The sequence below is a fragment of the Macaca mulatta genome, chromosome 7 (assembly GCF_049350105.2).
Source record: "Macaca mulatta isolate MMU2019108-1 chromosome 7, T2T-MMU8v2.0, whole genome shotgun sequence".
NCBI classification, from domain to species: domain Eukaryota; kingdom Metazoa; phylum Chordata; class Mammalia; order Primates; family Cercopithecidae; genus Macaca; species Macaca mulatta.
The window spans coordinates 174391640-174417736 of NC_133412.1; the positions used below are offsets into that span (position 1 = coordinate 174391640).

Below are 26097 nucleotides of genomic sequence, written 5' to 3' on the forward strand. Positions count from 1 at the left end.
ACTTATCAAATCCTGCCTCTTGGAGGCACTTCTTGGACATGAAGCAAACCTTAGAGACAGATCACTGGGGCCAGACCACTTTCCCTGCCCGAGAGTGTGACCCCCAAGGCATGGGCTTGACTCTCAATGTGTGAAGCTGACCTGCTAATCCTCATTGTTTGGACTACCTGAGAAGAACCTTCTGGAAGAGACACCAACTTTGGAGAAGATGCCCAGCTCTTCTTGATGGCACAGTTCTTTGGTGCTTAAAGAATGGCTGTCCGTAGTATGGTCTCTATATTTATGATGATTAATATCGGACAACCATTGTTTTAGTATCCAAATTTGCTTCAGAAGTTTTCGAAAGCACAGTGCTGACTTCAGCGAGGGGACATCGGTGCCTGCCCCACCATGGAGTGTGACTGTGTCATTGATTTATAATAATGAATCCAGTGATCTCAGAAGGCAAGCCACCAGTGCGATTTCCTTGGACAAATGCTAGCTCTGGGGTGGAGATGCCATTTAGGGATTTGGTGCCATATTGTTTTATTGGAAGATGTTCACAATTATTTCATCCCTCTTTCTCTTCTTGTTATTTCATCTTAACTACGAGGAATTCCTTGGAGAGATGCCAGGGTCAAGCATCTCTCTGGATAGATGGTGGACCGGGGCATCTGGGTCCAGCCTCTCCTATCTTTAGCCTCCATTCTGAGCACGAAAACCTTCCTGTAGGGAATGCAAACATTAGTAAAAACTCAGTACATTTCCTGTTACTACTACTGCTTTTTGGCCGCACCTAAGCAGCTGCCTGCTGGGTGTTTGGATTATTCTTGGTGGACGTGGCATGGCTTTGTGTCTTCCTTGGGAACCACCCCATCTCAGACAGACTCTCATGGAATAAGACGTTGTGTTCGACAGCACCTCTGGGGTGTGTGTGTGTGTGTGTGTGTGTGTGTGTGTGCACGCGCGCATATGAATTGTTGGCTAGAGTAGTATTTCTCAAACTTTAAAAATGCTCCTAAGATTTTCATCACCTAGGGATCTTGTTAAAAAGCAGATTCTGATTCAGGGACCAAGATTCTGCATTTTTAGCAAGTTCTCAAGTGATGCTAATGCCACCGGTCTGTCGACAACACGTGCAGCGGTTCAGGGCTGGAGACCAGGTGCTTTCCCTGTAATGTGCGTCCTCTGTCTCCCCACATGCCATAAACTGTCCGTCGTGGGAGAACGGCCCAGAAGCAACGTGCCATGCTTTGGTTTGTGAATGAGGGTTCACCTTCACATGCATAAATATCACAAGATTACTTTTCTTTAAATCAAATCATGCCTCAAAGGGCTCCCCAGATGCAAGACCTGCTTCAGGGAGGGGCCGCCGGTGTCAAGCTGCTGCAAGATTGTCGGGTGGGGGTCAGCGGCGTGCTTATTCATTATTGATGTCCTGGGCTCTGGAATTCTGTGACCGTTCGTTTCCAAGCAGTCCTCGGGAGGAACTTCCAGGAACTGAGACCATCTCTGCGGTAGGGACCCTGTCTTCAGGGATCAGTGACACCCCGTTTTGTTGGAAGCAGAATTCTTCACGATGGCTTTGCTTATCTCTGACACGCATTCTGGTGGCTTCTCGTCATCAAATCCTGTCTGTCAGGAATCCCTGGAGGAAGCTGTTCTAGATCTTTAGTGGAACCTGCCTTAGAAGCCTTTCTGAGCATGGTTCCAATGTCAGGGTTTGGACTTTGGTGCCAGGGCTGCCTGGGCCCTGAGACTAAGGTACGGGAATGGAAGGTTGATGCCAGCATGTGTGCTTTCTCTGCAGGATGTGAACGCCTCTCCCTGCCCCCGCTGCAACCCCGGGATTCAGCTCATCCTGAGAAGAATCTTCTGGAAGCAAAGACAACGGTGGGGAAGAGGCCATGGTTTTCGTTTCAGAACTATTCAAGGATATTTGAGGAGAGGTTATCCGTGTTATGTTCGCTTCATTCATCATGAATAATACATGGTTAACCTCTTTTTGAATATCAGACTCTGCCTCGGAGGGCCGCCCCCACGGGAGACGTGAGAGTGTGTGCCTTGTGTGAGCTGAGAGCCCGCACCCCGGCTCTGTGCTGTGTGAGGGAGGCCTCCTGAAAATGAGGCCGGTGGGGGGAAGAGCCCTGGATTGCTTTGCTGTGTTTGCTGTGAATGCGATGTGTTTTTACGAGTTGTGTGAGGTTCCCTCCTCTTTGAATGCAAACCTCTGCCTTCCCCCAGTGCTGGGGCCTGTGGCTTAGCCACAGGGCTAGGTCCTTTCCTGGGACAGACCCTCTGGACCCAGTGCTTTTCAGGGTGGCTCCCTGGGGGCGAGGACAGGGTCTACCACTGCCCTGGGACACTGAGGAGAAGTTACTTCTTCCATGCGGACTCCTCTGAGGACAGCCTGTTTTTTTAGGGTCGGATCTGGCCCAGGGTGGCTCCCTGGATGAAGTCCAGTGCCTCTGTGGGTGTGTGAAGGGCAGGGCGACTTGGGCTCTGTTCCTACTCCTCACCCAGGTCACTGGCCCAGTGCCACTTCCTCCTCAGGTCAGCTTCCCTGAGGCTCTGCCAGCCGACCTGGTGGGATCTCCTGGTCCACTGCTTGGCACTCAAAGATGCTGGCATGGTGCCAGGTTCCCTTCGCTGCCTCCTGATGGAGACCACGCAGCTAATGACTCTTTGGCTCTGTGATGCTGCCTCAGAGGGCTTCCTGCACGTAGCACCTAGTTTGGGAGGAGAGCACGGACTCCAGCATGGCCCCTGGTTATGGAGAAGGGAGGCTGTCCTTGATCCCCGGTTTGGCTGTGCCTCCACCCAGATCTCATTTTGAGTTCCTTCGTGTTGTGGGAGGGTCCTGGTGGGAGGTGACGGAGTCATGGGAGTGGGTCTTTCCCCTGCCGTTCTCAGGATAGTGAACGGGTCTCACGAGAGCTGATGATTTCGTAAGGCGGAGTTTCCTGCACAACGTCTCTGTTTGCTGCTGCCATCCACGTAAGACCTGACTTGCTTCTCCTCGCCTTCCACCATGACTGTGAGGCTTCCCCAGCCACGTGGAACTGTAAGTCCAATCAGACCTCTTTCTTTTGCACATTGCCTAGTCTTGGATATGTCTTTATCAGCAGCCTGAAAATGGACTAATACAGTGGAGGACGGTGGCACCGAGCCCCGCCCCCTTCAGGATGTGGTCCCTGTGCAGGGCAGCATCCTGGAGTGGCTGCAAAGCCCCACTGCTCTCTGCCTCGATGCTTTGTCTTATCTGAGGCGGCCAGTGCGCGGGGGTCCCTGTGTGGAGTCAGTTTGTACGGGTGCCTGCGGGTGCCAGCTTCACAGTAAGAAAACTGTCGGCTTCGCCTGAGGTGTGTGCACAGAGGTGACGCAGGGACAGGAACTTTGTTGATGAATGTGTTCCCTGCGCCGCTAACCCGGAGAATTCGTTCCACCCTCAGGAGAAGCCCTAGAAGTGATGGAGGCTCTGGCCGGGGGATGCCGACGCGCTGTGAATGTCGCGGCATGGGGCTTGGTGAGGAACCGCCGGAGCGCTCTTGCATTTTTCATGACAAAGACCACACCGTTGGCCTCATTCCTGCATGGTGGGAGAATGTGTGGAGGTGTCCCGCCGCCAGAGAGGCGGCCTGTGTCAGCACCGTCACAAGGTACCTGGGGAAGGGTCTGTTGACGATGCCCAGTGTTCGCTGGCCCAAGCAACCAGTCCTTGGGGTACTTCTGGGCAAGACCGTTTCAGTGCTCAGCCCCACTCTGTGTCCCAGGCAGAGAGGGGCTGAATTGATGATACCTATTAAATGGCTCATTCATTCTCATTATCTGTGCAGCCTGCCCGTGAGGGCCCCCCAGAAGGGAGGGCAACTCCAGGGAAATGTTCTCGCCATCAGCACGAGGCCATGGTCCAGGAGGTACTGCTGGACCAGAGGCCACAGGGCAGATTGTCAGGCCAGGTCACAGGCTTTCTCTGTCCTTGACCCTCAGCATCCAGGCTACCTACAAGAGGAGGCAGGGGGACTCCTCTGCCACACCTGGAGAGGTCTCATCCATGGCAGGTTCCTTCTACAGCGCTTTCTCTGCTACTCAGCATCACCTCTTTCCTGGATATAATTCCAAGGAATTATTAAAGGAGGCATTAGTGTCAGCACCTCCCAAAATACTTGTAAAGATGGCCCATGGCAGAGCCTGTGCCTTCATTAGAAGTAAGCCTCACACACAGTGGCCTCCAGGCTCTGGAGGCCTCGGGGGCAGAGCAGCGTCCAGGCTGAGTGTGGGGCCTCGCCTGGGTTTGTGGCTCATCATATGGGACCGCTGTTTTTCAGGACAGACTCCCTGGAGAGGTCCCTCGGCAGGACCCTGACCTGGGGGTCAGGGCACTGTCCATGATAGGGGAATGGATGGTTGATCAGAGAATGTACATTTTATAAATGGTGTATGTCAATTGATCCACAGTCCCTACCTATCCAGTGACTTCTCCTGGAGGCCACATCAGCTCAGAAGAAGAGGTGGTGGTTTCCTAGGCCATGCTGTTATCTGGCACTTGAATGGACCTTCTCCTTGCCGGGTTTGTTTTTTTTTTGTGCCGAGTCTCATGAGGGAGGGTTGGTGCCTTTTTTGAGTATGGATATTGCCGGGGAAGCTTTCTGGAAGGATCTGTTGCCCTTCATCCCTCTTCAGGGGCAGGAATGCATGGTTGACTGGAAAGCATGGGCTTGATTGACATTGTGCACCCCTCAACTCTCCTAACCCTCTGTCCCCAATTCATCCTCAGGCAGACTAGCTAGAAGGAAGGTAGACTCTGGTGAAGACGTGGCCGTCAGCGTCAGCCTTCGGTACTTGGAGAGTGGTCATCCCTGCTGTGTTCGCTTTGTTTATGACGAATCATACAGGGACATCCAGTTTTTCAGTATCAAATACTGCTTTGGAGGGCTTCCCGGACAGCGTCCCGCCCTCAGGCGGGAGGTGTTGGCTTCCTTCACCTCCCACCCAAGGTATGTATGTGAGCAGGCCATCGCAGGACACGAGCTTCCTCACGTGCCACAGCCATGACCAGAATCGAATCTCTGAGGAGATGGCTGCTTCCAAGGCTGTGATTTTCTGGAAGGGGCTTTGGTGTCTGCACTACATTACTGGGGGAGGTCGACCAGTGAGAAGCCCATTCACACAAGACGTCTGTCACCTGCTCCAAGTGACCCTCACCCTTGGTAAGATGAATCCCTGGAGACATGCTGGCTTGGTAGTGTTATTGTCATCAGCCGGACTGACTGATAGGTAATTGGTCATCATTATTGCTTTTGTTCCAGGGCAGAATTTTTGAGTGTCAAATCTTGCCGGGAAAGGGTTTCTGGAAGTAGCTCTGCCCTCTGGGGAAACTTGGCATCCACATCTTTTAGAGTTTGTGGAGAGTTAGTTGAGTAGTCTGAGCTTTGTTTCTGAGGCGTCTCCCTCAGCTCACTCTCCTGCCAGAGCTGTGTCCTGCCCATGGCCATAATGGCTGTTGAGAGGGTTGGTGGCTTTGGCCACCATGATTTTATTTATCAGGTTTTCTCTTTTTAAAAAAATCAGATTCTTTTGTTTTTAGCACAACTACATGGTTCATGAACTGATCAAATAACAAGGAATGACTTGGTCAGTCCATAAACAGTGATGGAGCGCACACTCTATTCTTGGTGATTCTGGACCTTAGCATAGAGCAGAGAACGAAATCAAGTTCTTGCTCACGTGGACTTTACATTCTGGTGGAAGAGATGGATGAGAACACATGAATTAGGAAGTGTAATTTTGTCCACTGCTAGGTTTTATGGAGAAAGGGAAAGCAGGTTTCAGTGACAGAGGTAAAAGCAGGTGGACCTTTGTGTTAAATACAGGGGTCTGGAGAGCTCTCTCTGAGGATGTGGGTGGGAATGGAGTGGGCTGGACCAGAGGAAGATCTGGGGTAGGAGCATTTCAGGAGGAGGGCAAGGCCCATGGAAAGCCCCCTGACATCTTTAAGAAAAAGCAAGAAGGCCAGTGGGATTGAACCGAGCTGCTGGGAGTCACTGGGTCTGAGCTGGGAGAGGCAGGACTCCAGGTTTTATTCTGAGTGAGATGGGGGATTTGGAAGGGTTGTGAGCAGGGGGGATGCATGGTCTGTGTTGGAAAGATCACTCTGACCACAAGGGCATTGATAGAGAATCCACCCAGGGCAGTGATGGGGAACCCACCAGGGGGCTGGCGTGTCTGAGCTGGGCGGTTTCTCCAGGGGCACCTGCAGTGGCAAAAGGGGGCTCTCTCTGGACCTCCCTCGTTCAGTGGGCCCTGCGGGAGCTTGGCTGGCACCTTGACGTGCTTGATGGATAACTCAGTGTGCTCTGTTGAGAAGCCCAAGGCCCTGTTCAGAAACCCTGGGGTCTACACACTGTGGAGCGCTCCTGGCCTGCGACAAGTGGCCTCCCTCTTCTCATTTCTAAACCTTGCGTGTGGATTCAGGACCAAAATTTCGACTCCAGGGAAGGGGGACTGTGCCAGCACCACTCCAGGGGAGGTGAGTGGAGGGTTGCCCAAACTGCAGGGTGTTCCTAGAACACCTGTCAGCTGCCTCACTAATGCTCGGTGTCCACTCTGTCCACAGGATGGTGGCTGGCAGCCACTCCCCTTGGAGAAGTGGAAGGGGACTCCTTGTCTGTCTTGTCTCTGCTTTTCTGTGGTACTTGAAGAGAAGTTGTTCGTGGTGGATTCGCTTTACTTATGACGAATCATTCACGGACAACACTTTTTTCAGTACCAAATGCTACCTCTAAGGACTTCCTGGACACAATAGCAGCTTCAGGAAACATAGTCTTTGTGTCAACCATGTGGAAAAGCCAAGAATGGATGGCGGGCCATGGACAGTGCGCTGACCTAGCTGTAAGTCACCTGGCCCGATAACTCGAGCGTCCTGTGCACCTATAGGAGGCCTTCCTGTGGGTCTCGCCAACTCTGGGGAATCAGCTGTGGTTCTGTCACCAGCGTCACCTCACGAGACTTTGAAGAGAGGCTCCCTGGGCCCCAGGCCGACTTCCAGAAGAGATGTTGGTGTCAGCACCATCCAGGGTGTGTGACTGGTTGACCAGAGGGGCGTGCACTGTGTTCACCCTGTGGGCCACCTAGTCACCAACCCTCAGCATCACTCCCACCCCAGGAAGACTTTCCAGAGCTCCCACCGACTCTGGGGAAGCGGCCATGGACTTGCTGTGACTGCTTGGTGGACCGGGATGACACGTACTCTTGGGGTGTGTGTTTACTTAAAATGCAATGAGTCAACCTTGGTGGCTCCTTCACCCAGTCACAGCCTCCTTGAAGTGTTGACTTCCGATGTTGGACGCCACATTGTCTTCTGTTGAGGGACCTGATGCAGGCCAGTTTTTCTCCTGGGTGTGTGACTGAATCCTTCTTCCCAGAGCATGTGCTGCGTTTATTAGGGCTGTCACCTTGTCCTCTAATACCCAGCATCCTGTCTCTCCCTAGAAGGCTCCATGGAGATGCTGCGGCTTTGGGAAACAGCCATGATTCTCCTGTCAGGAACAAGTGAGCTACACAGAAGCTCCCTGTCTTGCCCAGGAGGACGAACTGCATCGTTGCTGCTGGGGAGAAGGCAGTGCCCTCAGCACTCCCCTAAGGTAAGTGCGCCTCGGGTGAGCATGCACTTAATGTGGGTGTATGTCACTCGGCTCGGCCCACTACCCAACGCTATCCCACCCATTCCTAACAGGACTCCCGAGAGGGGCGGCCACCTCTGCAAGAGAGGCAATGGATTACTACTCACCAGTGTTCATGTGTGGTACTTGGAGAGAGGCTGGCCGTGATGAATTCGATTCATCAAAGCGAGTCATACACGGCTCTCCTCTCTTTTAGTGTCAAATTCTGCCTCGGAGGGCTTCCTGAGCTGCTTCCAAGGTAGGTTTCTGGATGGCTGAACCCATGGCAAGCACTTTTCTGAGGATGCATGTGACTGACCTACTAACTTTAGAGTCCAGGCTGACCCTCAAACAACTTCCTGGGGCGCTACCAGCTTTAGGAAAATCGAGAGAGGTTGTTGGGATGCCCTAATGTTTTAGAAGTTAAGATTGAAATACACATGGCTGACTTCGTTTTTCCTTCCTATCAAATTCAACCTTGCAGTTGAATCTTGGGCATCTAGAAGCATCTTTAATAGTCAGCCCTCAGGATACAGAAGAGAACAGAAACAGGACTCTGTGTGATCCCTGGTTTACTAACCCACAGCAGCCTCACACCCTCCAGAGAATTCCTTTAAGGGAATCCCAGGTTTACCAAGGAGGCAGTGCTTAGCCTGCTTTTGCAGACACATTTGTGTGTGGTTTGCTTCATTTTTAATGACTCATGTGCCACTGACATCTTTGCATTATTAAGTGTTGCCTGCATGGCCAGCTGAGCACAGGAAGTGGTATTTCTGTGCGCACTAATCCTGGGTTGGTGAACCTGGGGTTAGCTGGAGAGCATGGGTTTGAGCCACCTGGTCCACTCATCCTCAGGGTCCCATCCACCCTCAGAGGCCACTCCCAAGCTGCCCAGGCTGTGCAGAAGATGCAGGAATGCTGTGAGCAGTGCCACCTCATGGTACTCGGAGGGAGGTTGTCCGTGGTGAGTTCGCATTATTTAATGATGCCCAATACACGGTCGACCTCTTTTCGGTATCAGATCTCACCAGGTGTCTTCTTGGACCTGATGCCGATTTAGGGGACACCATACTCATGTTGGTTCCACACCAGTGCAACTGAACATGTGTTTGGCCCTGTAACCAATGGGTAGGTGCTGCTAGCACTCCTAATCCTCAATCAGTGCATTCCTGGGGAAGAAGCATGTGATCTGTGCTCAAGACCCCTCTGTGACTGAGGAAGTGGTGGTGCCCATGTTGCTTCCTGGGTTTTGTATCTTTTTAAAGAAAGATAATATATAGTTCTCTTCTCTTTCACTGTTAAATCTTGTCATGGACGAAGGACTTCTTAGACATGTTGACAAATTCAGGGAAGGGGCATTGATTTCAGCGTTTTTGGGGACTCACTGGAAGGGTGATTCACCACATCTGTTGATCTGGAGGCCACATCAAATTTAAGAACAGAGGATAGTTGCATTTTCAATTTCTTGTTTTTCTTTTCAAAAAGGATAATTATTCTACCTTATTACCATATTTATAAAAATGACACATGCTTATGATAAAATTCAAGCGATGTGGAAAAATCTAAATGAAAAAGAGGGAAAATTGCCCAATTCTCTGGGCACCCAGAAATAACCATTAAGGGCTTTAGAAATTTCATACACCTGTCTGAGCATACATGCAAACAGAAAAACAAGACAGACACAGAGAAAATATGAGATCACACTGTACCTAATAATTTTATTAAAAATGCTAACTATAATTTTACCTCAATTTATCATAAAGAACAAGCTAAAGGAGATTGAAATGATTGATAAATATTTCTCGCTTCACCGCCAGAGGTAGCAACTCCTAAAAGATCCCCGTAAAATTAAGAAAAATTAGTGTGTAAAAATTAAGTGGTTGGGATTGTTATGGTTTTTAACTATTTCAGTTTCAGTCCTAGTTCAGAAAGATAAAGAAGTCAGCACTCTTATTCTTTGCTTATTATCTCCTGCTTTTTCTCAGTTATATATTTTCATTTTACATTATTAATATCTGCAATTTGTTCTAGAACTATAATTCTTGCACGTGTTTAGCCATAGTCCTATATTTAAATGAATTCATTTCTGACCACAAGGTTGGTTTGTTTGTTTTAACTGAGGTTTCTCCATTCTTTAGTTTTCAACTTTAATTTGTCTCTCAGTGGAATTGATCTTATTGTTTCTGTGAGAATAGCTCATAGACACTACCCTTGAGTTCTGGTGCATTTACGAATATGTATCTCTTTCTTTTATGCATAAGGGACAGCTTAGCTAGGTATAAAAGTCTCAGCCTACTTGTTTTTTCTCAGAAATTTATAGCTGTTGTCCACTGTCTTTTGCATTGAGGCTTTCACTAGCTGTCTTAATGTGGCTTCTCCATGCAGCCCTTACTTACCTGGACTATTTTATGTAGTGATCTTCACAAACCTTGTTAGAAACACTTTGGGATACTATGTTCTGTGAGGTATTTCATCTTTGAGAATGTCTGACCATTGCTCTTACACCTTTTCTCATCTGTCCATTTTTTTTTCATTCTGTTCTATTTGGCCTTTAAAGATATGTATTGTATAATTTCTTTCAGCTTTAGGGATACAAGCCCCTTTCTTTGTTGAATCTATTGACTCTCATGATGGTGCTTTTCTTTGTGGTTTTTGTAGCTTTGTGTTGTGAGGTTATCATCAGTTGAGCACTAAGGTGTTTCTGTTTTGTTTCAATCCCTATGTACATGAGTTTGCATTTGGTTCTGCCTGGCACCCCAAGGAATTTACCAGTTGGTGCCAGTTTTCTAACTCATTTTGTTGGCTTACGGATTCCCAGACATATGGTTGGCATAAGTCCTCACCATATCTTTGTCCTGAAGCTTTGGTATCTCACAGGAGACCTCTTTCTATCCACTCCCTAAAAATGACAAATGCTCTTATCATCCCTGGCTATTATAAAATTTTCTGGTTCCCCTTTCCATTCCTAGATCAACTTCTCCTGGACCCACGGTCATGTCTTTTTATTCTGCTTATACTTGAACTTGACTATAGACTCTTGGAGCCTCTAGCCAGCACAGCACCCCTTAGGTCCCTTAGTAGCAGGTTGCAAACATGTTGCTCTGAACTCGTTTTTTTCATTAACACCTGAGGGTTTTGCCTTTCAGTTGTATGTTTATTTGGGAATTGATTTTGGCTGTGGTTGCATTTTATCCAACACTTCTCAACATTTTTGGAGGAGAGGGTTCCTTACCAGCGCTTGTTGCTGGGATGGAGCCTTTGAGCTGAATGATGGGTGAACTTGGCATGACATTCTTGGCTCCCAGTTTCTTCCCCCTGAACTTTGTAAACTTTGCTCCATTGCTTTCTGGTATTAAACCATGGTTGTGGACAAGCCTGGGGACAGCTTCTTTCCCCTTGGATGGATGAACTTTTTTTTTCCTGCTTAGATTTCCTGATTCTTTCTTTAGTCTTGAATATTGGTGACTTTACCGGGTTATGACTCAATCGCTATTTTTATTCATTAGTTTTTCTGAATCATAGTATGCCTTCTTGATGAGTAGATTTAATCATTCCTTTGTTTTGAGGATTTATTCATGTTATGAGCACTTTTCTACTCCAGTAGTTGGTCTTTTCTTCGGTGAAATAATCTGTTTTGTTCATTTCATTATGTGCTGGAGGAGAAGAAAGTCTGTCATCTGGCCCCTTGCTGCCATCTCTGTCTGCACATCAGTCTGTTGTCATTTGCACTGTGCATTTGTCTATTTAAAACAATCCTACCCAGATGCCTCCTCCTCAGTGTCACCTTCCACCCTGGCAGGATGCCTTATGGCAATGCCCACTTCTGAGATAGTCGTGGGAGCCAGCCCCACTGGCCAGGTATGTGAATTTTCTGTTAACAATGGAAGATTTTGAAAAACCATATATGCTGTACCATTAACCCCAAGCATACAATCTATCCTTAGGAAGACTTCCTGGAAATTATGCTCACCGTTGGGGATGAGGCCATGATTCTGAGGTCAGTGCCATGCCATGGTCTAATTAAGTTTGCATTCAATGCTATTTGTTTCTTTATGATCAATATTGTAAAGTCAATCTCTTTGTCATGGACTCAGCTTTGGAGGACTTCCTGGACACAAGGCCTGTGTAAGGAAAGGATTGTTACTGTCAGCCTCGATGCTAATGTGAGATAAGGGAATGTATCCTGCTCTGATCCAAATGCCGAGTTTCTGTGCACTTGGCCTCTCCACCATCAAGCTCCCTGGAAGTGCTTCTCAGGCGTGCACCCACCTTGGCTAAGGCGTTGAGGTCTGGGTGGCTGCAGGGTCCAGGATGGGATGGTTGAATATGGGGCGTGTGCTTTCTTTTCAACCCTCTTGCAATCAGTCTACTAACCCTCAATGTTCACTGTCTCCTAGGGGGACTTCCTGGAGGAGGCCAACTTTGGAGAAGAGGCACTGACACCGGGTCTGTGCTAGCGTGAGGTACTTGAAGATAGGTTATCCGTGTTGCCTTCGCTTTATTTGTGACGAATCATACACGGTTGACCTATTTTTCAGTACCAAATCTCGCCTTGGAGGGCTTCCTGGAGCGGAATCTCACTTCAGGGCAGGACCTTGGTGTCAGCTCCTCTCCAGGGTAAGCAAAGGGACCGTTGACCATAGCTGACCCAGCAGAGAATGTGCTTTCCTGAGGCCGTGTGCCCCGGCCCTAACCCTGTGTGTGCCCCATCCTTGGGGAGGTTTCTAGAGATGGTGCCAGCTTTGGGGAAGAAGTGGGGTTTTTCCTCTCAGAGCTACTCTGTGGTACTGGTGGAGAGGTCTTCCATGATGCCTTCAATTTATTCTTTTACCAATCCTACATAGTGGACCCTTTTGAAAGCATTAAATCTAGCCTTAAAGCACCCTCGGGTGGTGCCGAGTTTAGGAACTAGAACTGGTGTCTGAATGCCTGGACGGATGGCGACGCTGACTGTGTGCACACTCTTCTTGGTGGACCGTGCACCTGCAGGCGTCCTGCTTGCTCACCACGGCGGTTTCCTCCAAAGAGGCAGCAGCTCCCTTGTCAGCTCACTTTGTGTTTGACAAGACGCCGTCTTGCTGTCTTCCCTGCTGCCCTCTCTTCACGTATCACAGAAGGTGCTCTGCAGACCTCTCTGCTGTGGCACGTCCCTCCCTGAATGGCTTCCTACGAGAGACGCTAACTGCAAGTAAGGGATGGAGTACGGCCCGGACCACAGAGTGTGTTTCGTGGGTAGTCTGTTGCCACCTTCCTGACTCTCGGAATCCCGTCCGTCCTCAGGCCTGCTGCTGGGGCGCGCTGGAAGTGAGCGCCCGAGTCAGGTACTCGAATGGAGGTTGTCCATGGTGTGTTCATTTTATTTATGATGAGTATTACATGGCCAATCTCCTTTCGGTACTCAATTCTTCTTGGGAAACGTCACGAGGGGCAAGCCCAGCCGGCACCTGCTCAGGGTAAGGAAGTGGATCACCTCCGTGGCAGGCGCTCTCTGTGTGACTTACATCACTTGGCCCAGCGTCCCGGCCATCATTAGGAGGAATTCACCGAAATGATGCTGACGTTTTAGTTGACATGGTGGTCTTCTAGTCGCGTCCTTGAAGACTCATTAGTGAATAAACCACATTTAGTCAACCTTTTTAGGTGTGAAATCATCTTGGCTGTGTGGCACACTTTAGGGAAAGGAGCTCCTGGCTGAATGGAAGACATTCACATTACCCCCTCAAATACCTTATCTTCGGGGTGACCCCTGGGAAGCAAGGGGTGGAGGGGGTCTCCTCGGCAGGGATAATTGATGTTGTTTAAAGACGCGTTTCCATGGCATGACTCGGTTATTCCTACTGCAAGATGAAAATCATTAATAGCATTTATTACTATCTTATGTTGCCAGCTGTGTGCCCTTGGAAAATCCCTTCACCTGTCAGCTCTGTGGGCCTCAGTTTCTCTCTCTGTAAAGCAGGGTTAACAGGGGAGTGGAAGTGTGCTCTTTGTGAAGTGTCTAGACAGCATGTGGCATGTGGCTGTAGGGTAAGCATTGTTTCTGAGGGGTGGTCCTTATACGAATGTTATGTCATCTGCACTTGTTGTCCTCTTGCCGCTAGAATGGAAGCTCCTTGAGGGCAGAGTCCTTGTTTGTCTTGCCTGGTGCTGTGTCCCCAGGTGTGCACAGCAGGTGTGATGCTGAATGAATGAATAGGCGACATGACCTGTTTTCTTGGTTGAATTCTCTTTGAGGCCTCCTGGAATGGAGTGCATGGAGGACAGTCACCTGAACCTGTGCTGTCCCTGTGACACAGCCCCGCCCACCCTCTGAGGATGCTGCACTGGAAGAGGAGTCGCCAGCCTTCAGGTCAGGTCCTCCCTCAACCCCCTGTGTTGAGGGACCTTGGTGTCCCAGCCCCCCTAGGATAGGTGACCAAGGGCTGACTCGAGCTCGGGCTGACCCACGCTGTGTGTGCGCATGGCCTCACCCACACCGCCTGCTCCACAGCTACAGGAGCTGGTCCATGACCAACCGTGTTCCGACCACTGCCTGGGGGGGCTCCTCGGAGGTAGAGAAAGAGAGAGAGAGAGAGAGCGCAAGAGGGGAGAGAGCGAGCGAGCGAGCCAGCAAGCCTGCAGCTGGAGTTAGCAGGGAGGCCCCGGAGGCAATGCCAGCTTTGGTGAAGAGGTATCTCGGTGTGTTCTTGCCTGTGCTGACGTTTGACCCTTGAGCAGAGGTTGCCCTTGGTGAATTCGCTTTATTTATGTTGAATCACACAAAGGCAACTTTTGTTTGAGTATCAAATCCTGCTTGGGATGGCTTCCGGGACCCAGTGGCAAGCTCAGGGGCATCTACGCCCCTCCCGTGAGCAAGAATGGACGGGGTAGACGTGGGTGGTCTGCCCTCTGCAGTCCTCTGCGGTGGATGAGAACAGATGTCGATCAGAGAACACAAGCTTCATTCATGATGGGGGCGGGGCCTGCGGCCCGGGGAGGATGGCGTTGGTGTCATGTCGGCTTTAGCTCTTACCCTGGACCCTCTCTCTTCACATCACCGTGTTGGCTGTGTTGATCCCGAAGACGTTTTGACCGCACCAAGTTTTTTCCGGAAGATATTTGACCTTGCGGATAAACAAAGCGCTCACCCTTGGCAGTGTCTGTGACGAGGCTGCAACCCCAGACCCCTGTCTCGCTCACAAGTGCTGTGTTTTTTTTCTATGCCTTTCCTTGTCTCTATTTTTCTCTTTCTATCCCCCAGCCAAACATTGGTCCCAATTTTCTCCTGGGTTATGAAACAAATAGAGGCTATCAGTATCTCATCCCATTTGTATTAAATAATAGTGATAAAAATAATCAACACAAAATAAAACTAAAAGCAGCTGAAACGGCACAGCACTAAATGTGTTCAGTTGAGTACAAATTGGCAGAAGAATCCAATTTTCTTGACAACATTTCGGCTGCGACATTTGACCTGGGGAAATAGAAAGCTGCCGACGTGGCAGCCGCAGAAGGAAATTGACGGTGGCGGCGGCGATAAACAGTAATATTCTATGTAGACAAAAGCACATTGAGGAACCAAATCTTTATTCAGATTTTTAAATGGAAAAGAATTGATCCTAATGAAAATGATTTGGGGAAAATAACAAGGGAAATAAAAGAAATGCAAACAGCTCAACAGCGCAGTCAAGACAGCTAAACAGGGAATTGGATTAGCGTAATGGCATTCACTCTGAAAAACACGTTTCTATGAAAATCAGTGTCGGTGCAATTCTTGTGAAGATGGTTACATTTGTGTATTTACAGTGGAGTTGCTGAGGTCAGTAGGAATCTAGGGTCAAAAAATGGGATACAGTCTCTTCCCTTATGCAGTTGATCTTTCCTTTCTGCCCCAAACCTTCCCGAGAGCTTCCTGGAAAGGTGTGCTGACTTCAGGTGTGACACACTGCTAAGGCGTCCTCCCGGGGATCTGGGTGCATGTTGTCCCCAGAGTATTCACTATGTAACTGACAGGCATCACCTGGTCTCCCTCCATCCCCACGGAGGGTTCTGGGTGAGACGCTGACTCGAGGGAAGCAGAAGTTCTACCATCAGTGGGGTCTGGTCTTTCAGGACAGTTGCTTCTGTGAGCCCAGGAAATCTGAGACAGCTCTCAGTTAATTTAGAAGGTTTATTTTGCCAAGGTTGAGGATACACCCATAACACAGCCTCAGGACGTCCTGTGGTCAAGGCACAGCTTGGCTTTATACATTTTAGGGAGACATGAGACATCATTCAACATACGTAAGAAGTACATTGGTTTGGCCTGCAAAGGTGGGACGACTTGAAGCGAAGGCAGGAAGAAGGAGGGAGCCTCCAGGTCACAGATGGGTGATACACAAACAATTATATTCTTTCGCATTTCTGATGAGCCTTTCCAAAGGAGGCAAATCAGATATGCATCTGTCTCAGTGAGCAGAGCGGTGACTTTGAATGGAATGAGAGGCAGGTTTATCCTGAGCAGTTTCCAGCTTGACTTTTCCTTCGTGATTTTAGGGGCCCGTGATACTTTCCTTTCACACTTCCGAGGCTGTTGCTGAACACACAGGAATCCAGGAACACTCTGAGGTTTAGTCCTTCCTCAGACTGTGCTGTTGACACCTTACATGGTTCCATGCTGGTCCCAAGGACATGCCCTTCGTTGGTGCTGAATGTCAGTTGGTCATGGAGGCTGAAAGTCATTCTGGAGTTGGTTTCCAAGGTCAGAAACCTTGCCGGGGCTGTGGAAAGAGCGCGTTGTTTGCTGGCGTTCTTTGTCTGTGACCAGCATTGCACATGGCTCTCTTTGCAGATCGAGCCCTACCTGGAGAATTTCCAGAAGCAACAGCACCCTCAAGAGGCAGCCTGCAGCCAGAGCCTTCTCCAGGGTAGGTGCCTGAGGGCCGCCCATGGGACAGGCCCGATTGTACCCATGGTGTGTGTCATCTGCTCCCCTCCTGCCGACTCCAGTGCGTTCCGGGACCACCTTGGGAGGTGATGCCTGCCCTGGGAAGGAGGTTCTGCTGCAGGTCAGTGCCCATGGCTCCTGACGGGAAGTCGTCTGTGACATCTTTTCTTTCTTTACAGCAGGCCCCGCATGGCAGGCCCCTTGCTCCACTTGTAGCAAGATGCAGAGGGCTCTCTGAGCTCATGCCAACGTCAGGGAAAGGATTCTGCTGTCGGTCCCACTCCAAAGTGCATAGAATGGGTGGTGGGCACAGAATCCGGACTCTGCTTGTGGCATCTGTCGTCCGGCCCGATGCTTGTTGGCTGCCCGCTCCAGAAGGCGCCTTCTGGGTGTTCTCTGAGTCTGGGGAAGGTTGGGTTCTGAGGTCAGGGCTGCCCTGACCCTTGTAAACAGAAGACATCTGTGAGTCTCCTGCTTTCTTCTGCTGCGTTTATCCCCCCAGTCCCTTATTTTTAATGTCTCACTTGCTTTCTGAGGCTAATCAGATGGTCAGCCAGCTGTTGATAACTGTGAAGTCACCCTCTGAGGGATCCTGGGGTGATGCCTCCGTGGGCTGGAGATGGTGCTGGTGAGACCGCGGGTCTGGGGTCAGCGTTGTGCCCTGTTGAGCTCCTGCCAAAGGCATCCTCTGCTGGGAGGGAGGCTCTGTGCTTGTGCAGGGGTCCCTATAGGGTCACTCCCTCTCAGGGTCTGGGAATGAAAAGCGGGTGCGAGCAGCAGGGTTTCATCGTCATCTTTAGCAAGGTGCCCAAGGAAGGTTGCCGTCTTTTCAGTATAAGATCCTACCTGGGTCTTGCACTCACCTTCTGGGAAGAGTCTCCAGAGTCATTCTGGAAGGGGTTGGAATGGTTGGACTTGGCAATTGGGAACGTCCTTGGAGAGTGTGAGACTCTGGTCTCTGAATGTCCAGACCTTGTGCTGCCCTTGGGGGAGGGTCTTCCGCAATCACAGCCGCCTGCAAGCATCCTCCTTAGTTCGAGCATCTGAGCCTCTCCATGGTACTCGGGGAGAGGTTACCCGAGCAACTTTGCATCTGGACGACGAATGTTGCTCGGTGAACCCCTTTTCGGTATCAAATTCCACCAGGGAGGCCGTCTTGGAGGCTGGGGCACCTCGGGGAAGGACGCCAGCATCAGCACCATTCTGGGGTACGGGGATGGATGGTCGACCAGTTGGAAAGTAATTGTTTCTAATGTACTTCACCTGGTCCACTAGCCGTCCGTATCCGCTGCAGCCTGTGGGGCCTGCGGGCCGGGGAGCCGATCGCGCTTCAGCTCAGCGCCTTTCTGGTACTTGAAGGGAGATCGACCGTGTTATATTCGCTTTATTGACTTCGAATAATACATGGTTGATCTTTTCTCAGTATCAAATCTCACCTTGGAGGACTCGTTGGAGATGAAGCCCTTTGGAGGGTGGGAGCGGGACAGGTGCTTTGAGTCACGGTCTCAGTGAGGGCCTAGTCACTGAGGGTGGGCCGGGCGGGGTCTCTTTCCTGTCGCTGTGTCTTCTCACCTTTGGTGTCCCATCCATCCTCAGGACAGCTTCCCGGGGGCGACGCTGGCACCACGGGACGCAGCAGCCACGTTCTTGAGCTGATGGCACTCTGGGTACCTGAGGAGAGGTTGTCTGTGATGAGTTCGCTTTTATTAATGACGAATATAACACAGATGGCCTGTTTTCAGTACCGCTACCGCCCAGTGGTGTGCGGGCGCCGTTCCTGAGTGGGCCTTTTCAGGGTATGTGAATGCATGGGCTGAGGTGACATTTGTCATCTTTTGCACTGACCCCGCCATCGAATCATTTTGGGAGAGCTTTTGGGGGGCCATGTGGACTTTGGGGAAGATGCTGGGGTTGTGCACTGGGGTGGGGAGCGGTCATGAAGCTGATGAGCAATGGGTGACGGGGCTCAGTCTGTTTTTCATGGCCAGTGCCATCAAGGCAGAGGACTCAGGGGTGCTAGTCCTGCTGGAAGGCATCCTGCTGGAAGGCCACCCGCCCCTTGCCAGGGTGTTGGGGGCGGCTGCATGCATTCCCTGCACCCGGGCTGCCTTCTGCTCGTCCAGTGCTGTGAGAACCTGGGTGGGAGCCGGTGCCTTGGGTGGCCATGTGTGTGTGCTGCTCCCCACAGTGCCTGAGGAGAGGTGGCCTGTGTTGCATTCGCAGAAATCATGACACACAAGACACGATCAGTCTCTCTTCAGTGTCAGATCCCGCCTGCATGATTCCTGCACCTGCTGATGTCAGGGAGGGCCAGATGTGCACCCTGGGGGTCCTCAGAGGCATGGCTGGTGGCCGAGCAAGCGCTTGACTTCCACCTGCAGCCCTGTGCTGGCCTCCGCCCTGGAGGCAGGTGGCGGGTGGCGGGGCCCGTCACTGAGGAAGAAGCCTCGTCCCTGGAGTCAGCGCTGCTCAGTGGTACCTGAAATAGGTTGTCTGTGAGGTGTTCACTTTCTATATGATGAATATTATACAGTCAACCTCTTTCCGATATCGAATCCCACCTTGGATGCCTTCCTCTTTGCTGCCGACCCCAGGCAGCAGCTGTCTCTGCGCTGGTTGACCCCATGGACTTTGTGTAGGACCTGTGTCACCTGGCCTGTTAATTTTCCAGCTCCACCCTGTTCTGGAGGGCTTTGGAAGTGTGACAGAATGGCATCCCCGATTCCAGTGTTAGTGGCAGCACCCGCCATGCCCTTGCTTCGGTTGGCACGTCCTACAGGCTGGGCTGGCCTTCAGCTACCTGATGCTTATGTCATATTTGCACCCCTGGCCTGCCCAGACTACAGGCGATGACCAGAGGCCTGTTTGCAGCTGACCTGGAGACTTAGTGACTCCAGAATGTGCTGCCCATGCCCAGGGTCCAGGGCCGAAGGGAAGGAGCACCTCAGGAGTGACCCCAAAGAATGAGCTACGGCTGCCCTTTACCGCTCGTTGTTGATCAGTGAGCTCCTGGGCTCGGGAGGGCTTCGTGAGCCTGGCTTCCATCATCCCGATTGAGACATCACTGCCTTGGAAGTCACAGCCCTGTGCCTGCCTTCCCTCTTTTGGGCTTCTCCTCAGGACCACTCCTCTCTGTGCCCAGCATGGGAGTGGGGATCCCCAGCACCGTCCCTCTGGGCTGCTGCTGCCACTCTCCCTCGGCACCCCTGTTCCCCAGCCCCTGGGCCACACCCTGCTGGAGAGGCCGGCCCCACTAGCTAGGCCCCTCTGGCCACTTGGGTCTCCCTCCAGTGCCCCCTCCCTCTGCCAGGGAGAGCATTTGCAAGTGCAGAGTCCAGCTGTTTACCTGCACTGCTCAGAGCACCTCTGCAGGCCCCTTCCCTCGGCCTTGGTGCCAAGATGATCCGAGGACTCTCCAGGCCCCCGGAGTGGCAGCCCCCCTCTTCTTTTGGAGCCACAGCCTATCCCCCATGTGTTTCCATCCTTCGTTCTGGCCCTGCACACGCCCCTCCTTCCGGAGCTGAGTCCTGGGCGGCCCTGCTCTGCCCTCGGCTACCTCCTGTCCAGGCTCCAGCCCTTCCTTCCTTAGAGGCCCACATCCTTTGCATTTTCCTTTCCCAGGGGTTCACACTTCCCAAGGGGATGGAATGTCTCTTGTTCAGCAAGGTCGTCCCTGATAACCCTGTAAAAGCAGCTCTTCCCTTGCCTCTTCCCCATCACTTTCTAACAGTTGCCCCGTTACTGTTTTCTTCCTAGCTTACAGCTCTCTGAAATTGCCTAATGTTAATGTCTACTTTCTCTGTGTCCTAGACTGTGAGATCTCTCATTGGCAGAAATTTCTCTCTCTCTCTCTCTCATCCTCTGCTGTGTCCCCAGCACTGAAACAGTAGCAGAATGGGAGTGTTTGTTGACTGACTAATCGGAGTCCCCAAAGACAGGGACTGGATCAGGTGAATCCCCAGGCAGGTGCAGGGCACAAAAGCAGGCACTCAGTAAGATGTGGTGATGGAGTACATGAATATGTTAATCGAGTTTTAGAAATTCTTCCCATTTGTTCAAAGCTGTTTGGTTTTCCAGCTTTTTCTGCCCTTCCAGGATGAGGCTGAGATTTGTTGGAGGAGGCACAAGTCAGCTGGGTCTGGGTTCTCTCTTCCACTTTCCAGAGGGTAGGGGCACCAAAGCCCCAGAGGAAGTGACAAGCCCTGTGTTCCCCTGCAGATGCTGACTGAGCACGCCCCCGCCCCTCCAGCAAACACCCCAGCGTTGAGAGCCAGATGCTCTGGGGAACTCCATCTGCAACGGGCTGGAGCGTGGTGTTAGGGCTCATATTTTATGCATGGGGCTGACTAAATGGGAACATTTGGAGATGAAAATTGCTGTTAATGCATCTACACATCTTTGGAATATATTAAATGTGCGTGTGAGGGGGAGAGTGACATTAGCCTTATTTAATAGCTTCAATGTAACCATCCCCACACACCGTGACATTAACAGACACGGGCCCCCCTCCCCGAGCCTCCCAGGCCACCACTCGGGAAGAGTGCTGGGTGCATCACCCGCCACTTGAGAATTACACGTGAGTCCGGCGTCAGCCCAGCATTCGGCAGCGTGCGTGTTCCCCGCCCATTTCTAACCCAAACACAGTGACCCTGTGCCAAACTCGATGCAGAATTTCATTAAAAGCAAAAATGATTGATTTATCTATTGTTTGTGCAGAAGAAAGAATAAACAAAGGACCTTTCTCATCAGATAAGCCAAACGAGAACGTGTGCCCCCCAGGTGGCCAGGATGAAGGTTTTCACGGACCCTTCAGCCAGAGGGCCAGTGACTTGTCCCATCTCCAGGGCGGTGTGTAAACCCTGCCGCCGGTCCAGGTTCACGAGGTGTGCTCCTTTCTCCAGCGCAAGGGCCCAGTTTATCCCCACTATGTCTCCTGGAGGTGGTTAGGAAATTGAACAACCTGGACCTCCGTTCCCATTTCCTTGTTGTTTTCAGCCAGAGATAAGAGGGGAAGTAATAGCTGTCCTAAAGGGGTGCTTGCCTTGGTCCTGGGCCCCATCAGCGGCTGTGAGTGGACAGTTTCTGTTCCACAGTCGAGGAAATGGAGCACAGAGACGTTGAGTGACTCAACCAAGGTCACCCAGCTGGAGGTGGGGCAGGGTCTGGCTCCAGGCTGTGTGCTCTTACCCTGCTTGCAAGGGCTTTAGGAATAGCCCCTGTGTCCTGGAAGACAGATTGCTCATCAAATGGGCCTCTTTTCTTGGTATTATATGGTGAAGTAGGCTCACTTTCCCCAAGACTTAGCTTGCCAGAACGTTCATGGTTTTTTTCTCTGTACCCACCCCTCGTCTCTCCAACATGGTGCCATCTCCCATGAAATGGGATGCTTTCGTGTGTGTCTGGCCTGGGGAGAGGGCTGCTTGCTTTGTCAGAAGACTCAAAGCATGATGGGCATCGAAAAACCAAAGACCTTTGTTGACCTGTGTTTTTCACTCTGCTTGATGGTAATTGAGGGCTGTATTCACTGCCTCGGTTGCATGGAGTGAACAAGACCTAGTGAAGGTGACGGGTGCCCTGAGACCATCTGGTTGATCTCTCCTGGGCAGGACCAGGTGCTCCCGTCACTGCCCCCACCCTTGTCTGTGTACCACTACTCTGCACAAACACGGCGGCTGGTGCAGTCCTGGAGGCCCACTTAGCTCACGGTTGTCAGGGGTCCTCAAGGATTCAGAGAACCCCCAAACGTCAAGGCTGCTCCCTTCTTGTCCTGCCTCTCTGCTCACACCCTTGGACAGGTAAGAAAACCAAGGTCCACAGAGGGGAGGGTGCACTGCTGTGGCTTTTGTTTTGAACACTGTCTCCCCAACTTTGGGGTCGGGGCTCCGGGGTCAAGACCCACTTCTGATGAACAAGCAGCTTCCTTCTTTGTAAAAATTGAGGCAATCCAAACCAAGAAGGGCTGCAAAATCACCAAGTTGGGACCTCAGTACCCACGGGGCAGAGCTTTTAGAAGCCAGGGCCCTTGGCTCAGCAGTGCTGGCTCATAGTAGGTGCTTAGTTCATACCTGTCTCCTTGGATGAAATCTGACCACAGACGCCAGTGCAAAGCAGGTGCTCAACGCAGGAGGGTGTACTGAACCCGATCTCTCTATCACCAGGAGGAAGCACACAGGAGGCACGCAGAGCACGTTTGTGGAATGAATAAATAAAAACGTATCTTTGAGGGAATAAAGAAGAAGAAAAACAAAGAAGAATCCGGGGAAGATGGGCATAAATCTCCAAGTGCTGCCAAGGCTTCCCAACCGAGGCTGCTGAAAAGACCCTGTGGAGGTAGAGGGACCATTTGTCATGGATGGGAACGGGCTGGGAAGCAGGGCGTGATGGGGCCTCATTCATCATTTTCCCGTTATCCCAGCGACATGCAGGGGAGCAGGTACAGCACCCGTCTCTGCAGCTGCGCTGCCTGCCCAAAGGCTCTAGGTCCTGGGTGGAGTGAGTGCCAGGCTGGGGACTGGGAATGGAAAGGACCCCAAGGAAGGACAAGCTGAGCTCTGGGAGGCCACCTCCTCCAGGAAGCCTTTCCTGATTCATCCTTCACAGGCACAGTCTCAATTTGCAGTCAGATATCCATTGCTCTGATTCTTAGATCAGCAAGTATCTCCCTACCCAGACTGCAGACTCTGCTGGGGCCGGGGCTGTTTCTGACTTGTGCACAATGGCATCCCTGTACCTAGTACAGGACTGAGTCCAGAGAAAGTGCTCTGTGATGCTTGTTGGCCTTATCTCCCCTTTGTGGGCAGCACTGGAGAGGGCACCCGGCAGGTCCTCAGGGTGTGGACATCCCACGGCAGAGCCTGTGGTTGATCCAGACCATGAACCAAGGCCTGGGGCGGGGGTGGCCACATCAGGCCACTTCTGCCAGGAGAGATGTGGCTGTGAGCTGGGAAGCCTGGCCTGCCCCCGGAGGCATTCGTTGGGTTTGCATCCGTCAGAAGGTCTACTGGTTGCCTCTATTTGGGTCTGGAGCAGGGATGGGATTTTTCCAAGGTACATGGGGTCTAGGGGAGACCCAGGCCCACTATTAGGGTCGGTCTCGAGAAGGCAGAGATAAGGCCACCACTTTATTTGGTGTAGCTCCTGGCTCCATCGGTGTGTGTTGAGTGAATGAATGAACCAGGACTCTTGATTCCTGCCCAGAGCCCCCTCCACACCCCACACAGCCTTGCTCCAAGGAGAAGGGGTCAAAGCCAACTGAACAGTGCTACAGTGTGGGGAGCCTTGAACAGGCTTGGCCCTTGGCGATGAGATAGGCAGACAGGCCCCTGTGCAAGGGAGCTAGCTTGCAGGGTCCTAGAGGCCAAAGGCATGGTCTTGGGGCCAGAGGCTGCTGAGAAGGTGCACGGAGCCTGGGTGCAGGAAGCCATCCAGGATGCTGCCTCCCGCCATCTGTGAGAGCTTCGTTTTCTCTAACACTCAAAAATAGATGTTTCTGTTATGCTCTCTCGTTGGCAGGGGAGCGGCGGGGCCTGCCAAGGCCTGGGGGAGCCCGCCAGCCTGCTGAGTTTTACTGTACAAACAGTTGGGGAGGGGGGGCTGTCTCTGTTAACTTGAAATTCCCCGATCAGTAAACATGCCAATTTAAAGTGTAATTAACTCAGGCCGGAAAAAATTCAGATTTGGACTGCTTTTCACAGTTGAGGTTGTTTTTCTTTTATTTATTTATCTCTTTCCGGGTGTGGTGGTATCTGTGGCTGGTTTTAGCCAGGAAAAATAGAAGGGGGACCGGGTGGGGAGGGGGCTGGTTGGGAGAGGAAAGACTGGAAGGAAAGGAAGAGAAAGGGGTGGGTGGCCTGTCACCCAGCAGCCAGGTGTCTATAGGGTTTCTGTCCTGGGAAGGGGCTGGCAGGGTGACACCCGCCTGCAGAGAGGGGGTCATTCTGTGAGGCTGGGCTGCAGACCCAGCCAATGAAATGAAATGGATGAAATCTGTCAGCAGAACAGGTGATTCAGAAACGATGGGGCGCCGTGGAGAGACCCCAGGAAAACAGCCAGTGCTGCTTCTGACACTCTCTCTCCGTCTCCCCTATCTCCAGAGTCTCAGTCCCCGCTTTGCCACCATCTCCTCCTCCGATCTCCTTTCCTGCTTCAAAAGACTCCAGAATCTTCCCGGTTCTCAGAGAAGGCTGAATCCACCTATGACCTAGTGGGTGCATCCTGTGCCAAAATTGTTTACCTTCTGGTCCCCGGAGCCACGGGTCACGACCTGGTCCTCACATAGGCCCGCTCCTCAGCAGCCCCCACCTTGCTGGGGAAGAAGGAGAGCCCTGGGGGTGTGGAGAAGCCCCTGCATCCCTCACATCTTACAGAATCTCGATTGAGTCCCTGGGGACACATCCCGCAGCAGGACAGGAACAGTCTTTGCCGCGGCATGGGGAGGGCTGTGCTGGGGACGAGCGCCCAGCGGCCGTGGACTAAGTGAAGGAGCAGATGACCATGCTCTTCTCCCAGCTGGGCGGCGAGGCCAGGCAGGAACCGCAGAAGTTTTGCTCTTTGTTTTCCAACACTTTGCTGTCGAGCTATTTGAATAATAAATACACATTATAAAAATGTAAACATGTTTGTGTGTCTGTATGTTCGGAGATGATGTTTGTTAAGCGGGAGGTTTAACAACGGAGGCCATCTGCCTTCAGCAGGGATTCACACAGAATGTCACTGGCCTTCGCCCAACAAGCCTTTGCAGGGAGCAGCCTCCTGAAGTCGGGGCTCAATCCTGGGCCCCCTCCACCGCATGTGAGCCCCCCGTTCCAAGGCAGGAGCCCGGGCAACAAAAAGACATGCTGCTTCATCAATCCGAGGCCTCAAACGGCTCCCCCAGCCCCACTGCCTGCCCATTCCAGGCCTGGGGCTGGCAGCCTGGGCCCCATGAGGGGGCAGAGGCCAGAGCCCAGGGGCAGAGCCCATGCCCACGCCTCGGTGCTGCCAGCCTCCGCTTGGTCACGACACAGCCAGGCTGACTCAGACGCAGCCCCGAGCGGGAGCCTCATAAATGACATCATTACCTATGAAACCTGCCGCGTAGCGCACTAGCAGGGAAGGACGCACTCTGGCCGCCGGTGACTCACACTTTTCCCCAGAGCCTCCCAGCTCCATTGCCTGTGTCTGGGCTGGCTGGGCAGGGGGAGGGGGAGCCCACCTCGGCCTCACTCCCCCACTGTGCTGCAAATGCAAAAGCAGTCGGCCAGGCAGCCACCGTCCTGCTGAGGGCTGTGTGGGGGCAGGGTGGGGGGCCATGTCTCCCTGCTGAGGGCTGTGGGGGGGCGGGGTGGGGGCCATGTCTCCCTGCTGAGGGCTGGGGCGGGCGCGGGGTGGGGGGGGCATGTCTCCCTGCTGAGGGCTGTGTGCGGGGGCGGGGGAGGGCAGGGAGACCATATTTCCGGCCTCCCTCTGCAGCCCCAGTGGTGCTCCAGAGGGACTGTCAGTTGCCTATGACAGGGAGGAAACTGAGGGCTAAAGAGGCCCCATGCTTGGCCTCATACATCCCACGGGGGGGGGTGG

General features: G+C 52.0%; 1 long non-coding RNA gene and 16 other non-coding genes across 17 annotated transcripts; all 17 read left to right on the forward strand.

Moving 5' to 3' along the window:
- The first annotated feature begins 241 nt into the window (after window positions 1–241).
- Window positions 242–320, forward strand: MIR889 (microRNA mir-889). The gene has a single exon (NR_032699.1). It is a non-coding gene; the product is annotated as a microRNA mir-889 (primary transcript).
- Window positions 321–1002: 682 nt separating this feature from the next.
- On the forward strand, window positions 1003–1093 carry MIR544 (microRNA mir-544). The gene has a single exon (NR_032595.1). It is a non-coding gene; the product is annotated as a microRNA mir-544 (primary transcript).
- A 3723-nt stretch (window positions 1094–4816) lies between these two features.
- On the forward strand, window positions 4817–4896 carry MIR487A (microRNA mir-487a). Its single transcript, NR_032538.1, has one exon. It is a non-coding gene; the product is annotated as a microRNA mir-487a (primary transcript).
- Window positions 4897–6671: 1775 nt separating this feature from the next.
- MIR382 (microRNA mir-382) lies at window positions 6672–6747 on the forward strand. Its single transcript, NR_032508.1, has one exon. It is a non-coding gene; the product is annotated as a microRNA mir-382 (primary transcript).
- A 305-nt stretch (window positions 6748–7052) lies between these two features.
- On the forward strand, window positions 7053–7125 carry MIR134 (microRNA mir-134). The gene has a single exon (NR_032405.1). It is a non-coding gene; the product is annotated as a microRNA mir-134 (primary transcript).
- Window positions 7126–7621: 496 nt separating this feature from the next.
- MIR668 (microRNA mir-668) lies at window positions 7622–7687 on the forward strand. The gene has a single exon (NR_032683.1). It is a non-coding gene; the product is annotated as a microRNA mir-668 (primary transcript).
- Window positions 7688–7785: 98 nt separating this feature from the next.
- MIR485 (microRNA mir-485) lies at window positions 7786–7858 on the forward strand. Its single transcript, NR_032536.1, has one exon. It is a non-coding gene; the product is annotated as a microRNA mir-485 (primary transcript).
- A 1760-nt stretch (window positions 7859–9618) lies between these two features.
- On the forward strand, window positions 9619–25155 carry LOC144329752 (uncharacterized). Its single transcript, XR_013395398.1, has 2 exons — window positions 9619–22872; window positions 24636–25155. It is a non-coding gene; the product is annotated as an uncharacterized LOC144329752 (long non-coding RNA).
- MIR154 (microRNA mir-154) lies at window positions 12101–12184 on the forward strand. Its single transcript, NR_032425.1, has one exon. It is a non-coding gene; the product is annotated as a microRNA mir-154 (primary transcript).
- On the forward strand, window positions 12952–13053 carry MIR496 (microRNA mir-496). Its single transcript, NR_032548.1, has one exon. It is a non-coding gene; the product is annotated as a microRNA mir-496 (primary transcript).
- MIR377 (microRNA mir-377) lies at window positions 14347–14415 on the forward strand. Its single transcript, NR_032503.1, has one exon. It is a non-coding gene; the product is annotated as a microRNA mir-377 (primary transcript).
- Window positions 16791–16874, forward strand: MIR541 (microRNA mir-541). The gene has a single exon (NR_032724.1). It is a non-coding gene; the product is annotated as a microRNA mir-541 (primary transcript).
- Window positions 17599–17677, forward strand: MIR409 (microRNA mir-409). The gene has a single exon (NR_032511.1). It is a non-coding gene; the product is annotated as a microRNA mir-409 (primary transcript).
- Window positions 17746–17836, forward strand: MIR412 (microRNA mir-412). The gene has a single exon (NR_032514.1). It is a non-coding gene; the product is annotated as a microRNA mir-412 (primary transcript).
- On the forward strand, window positions 17896–17965 carry MIR369 (microRNA mir-369). Its single transcript, NR_032492.1, has one exon. It is a non-coding gene; the product is annotated as a microRNA mir-369 (primary transcript).
- On the forward strand, window positions 18209–18288 carry MIR410 (microRNA mir-410). The gene has a single exon (NR_032512.1). It is a non-coding gene; the product is annotated as a microRNA mir-410 (primary transcript).
- On the forward strand, window positions 19022–19099 carry MIR656 (microRNA mir-656). The gene has a single exon (NR_032677.1). It is a non-coding gene; the product is annotated as a microRNA mir-656 (primary transcript).
- Window positions 25156–26097: the final 942 nt, after the last annotated feature.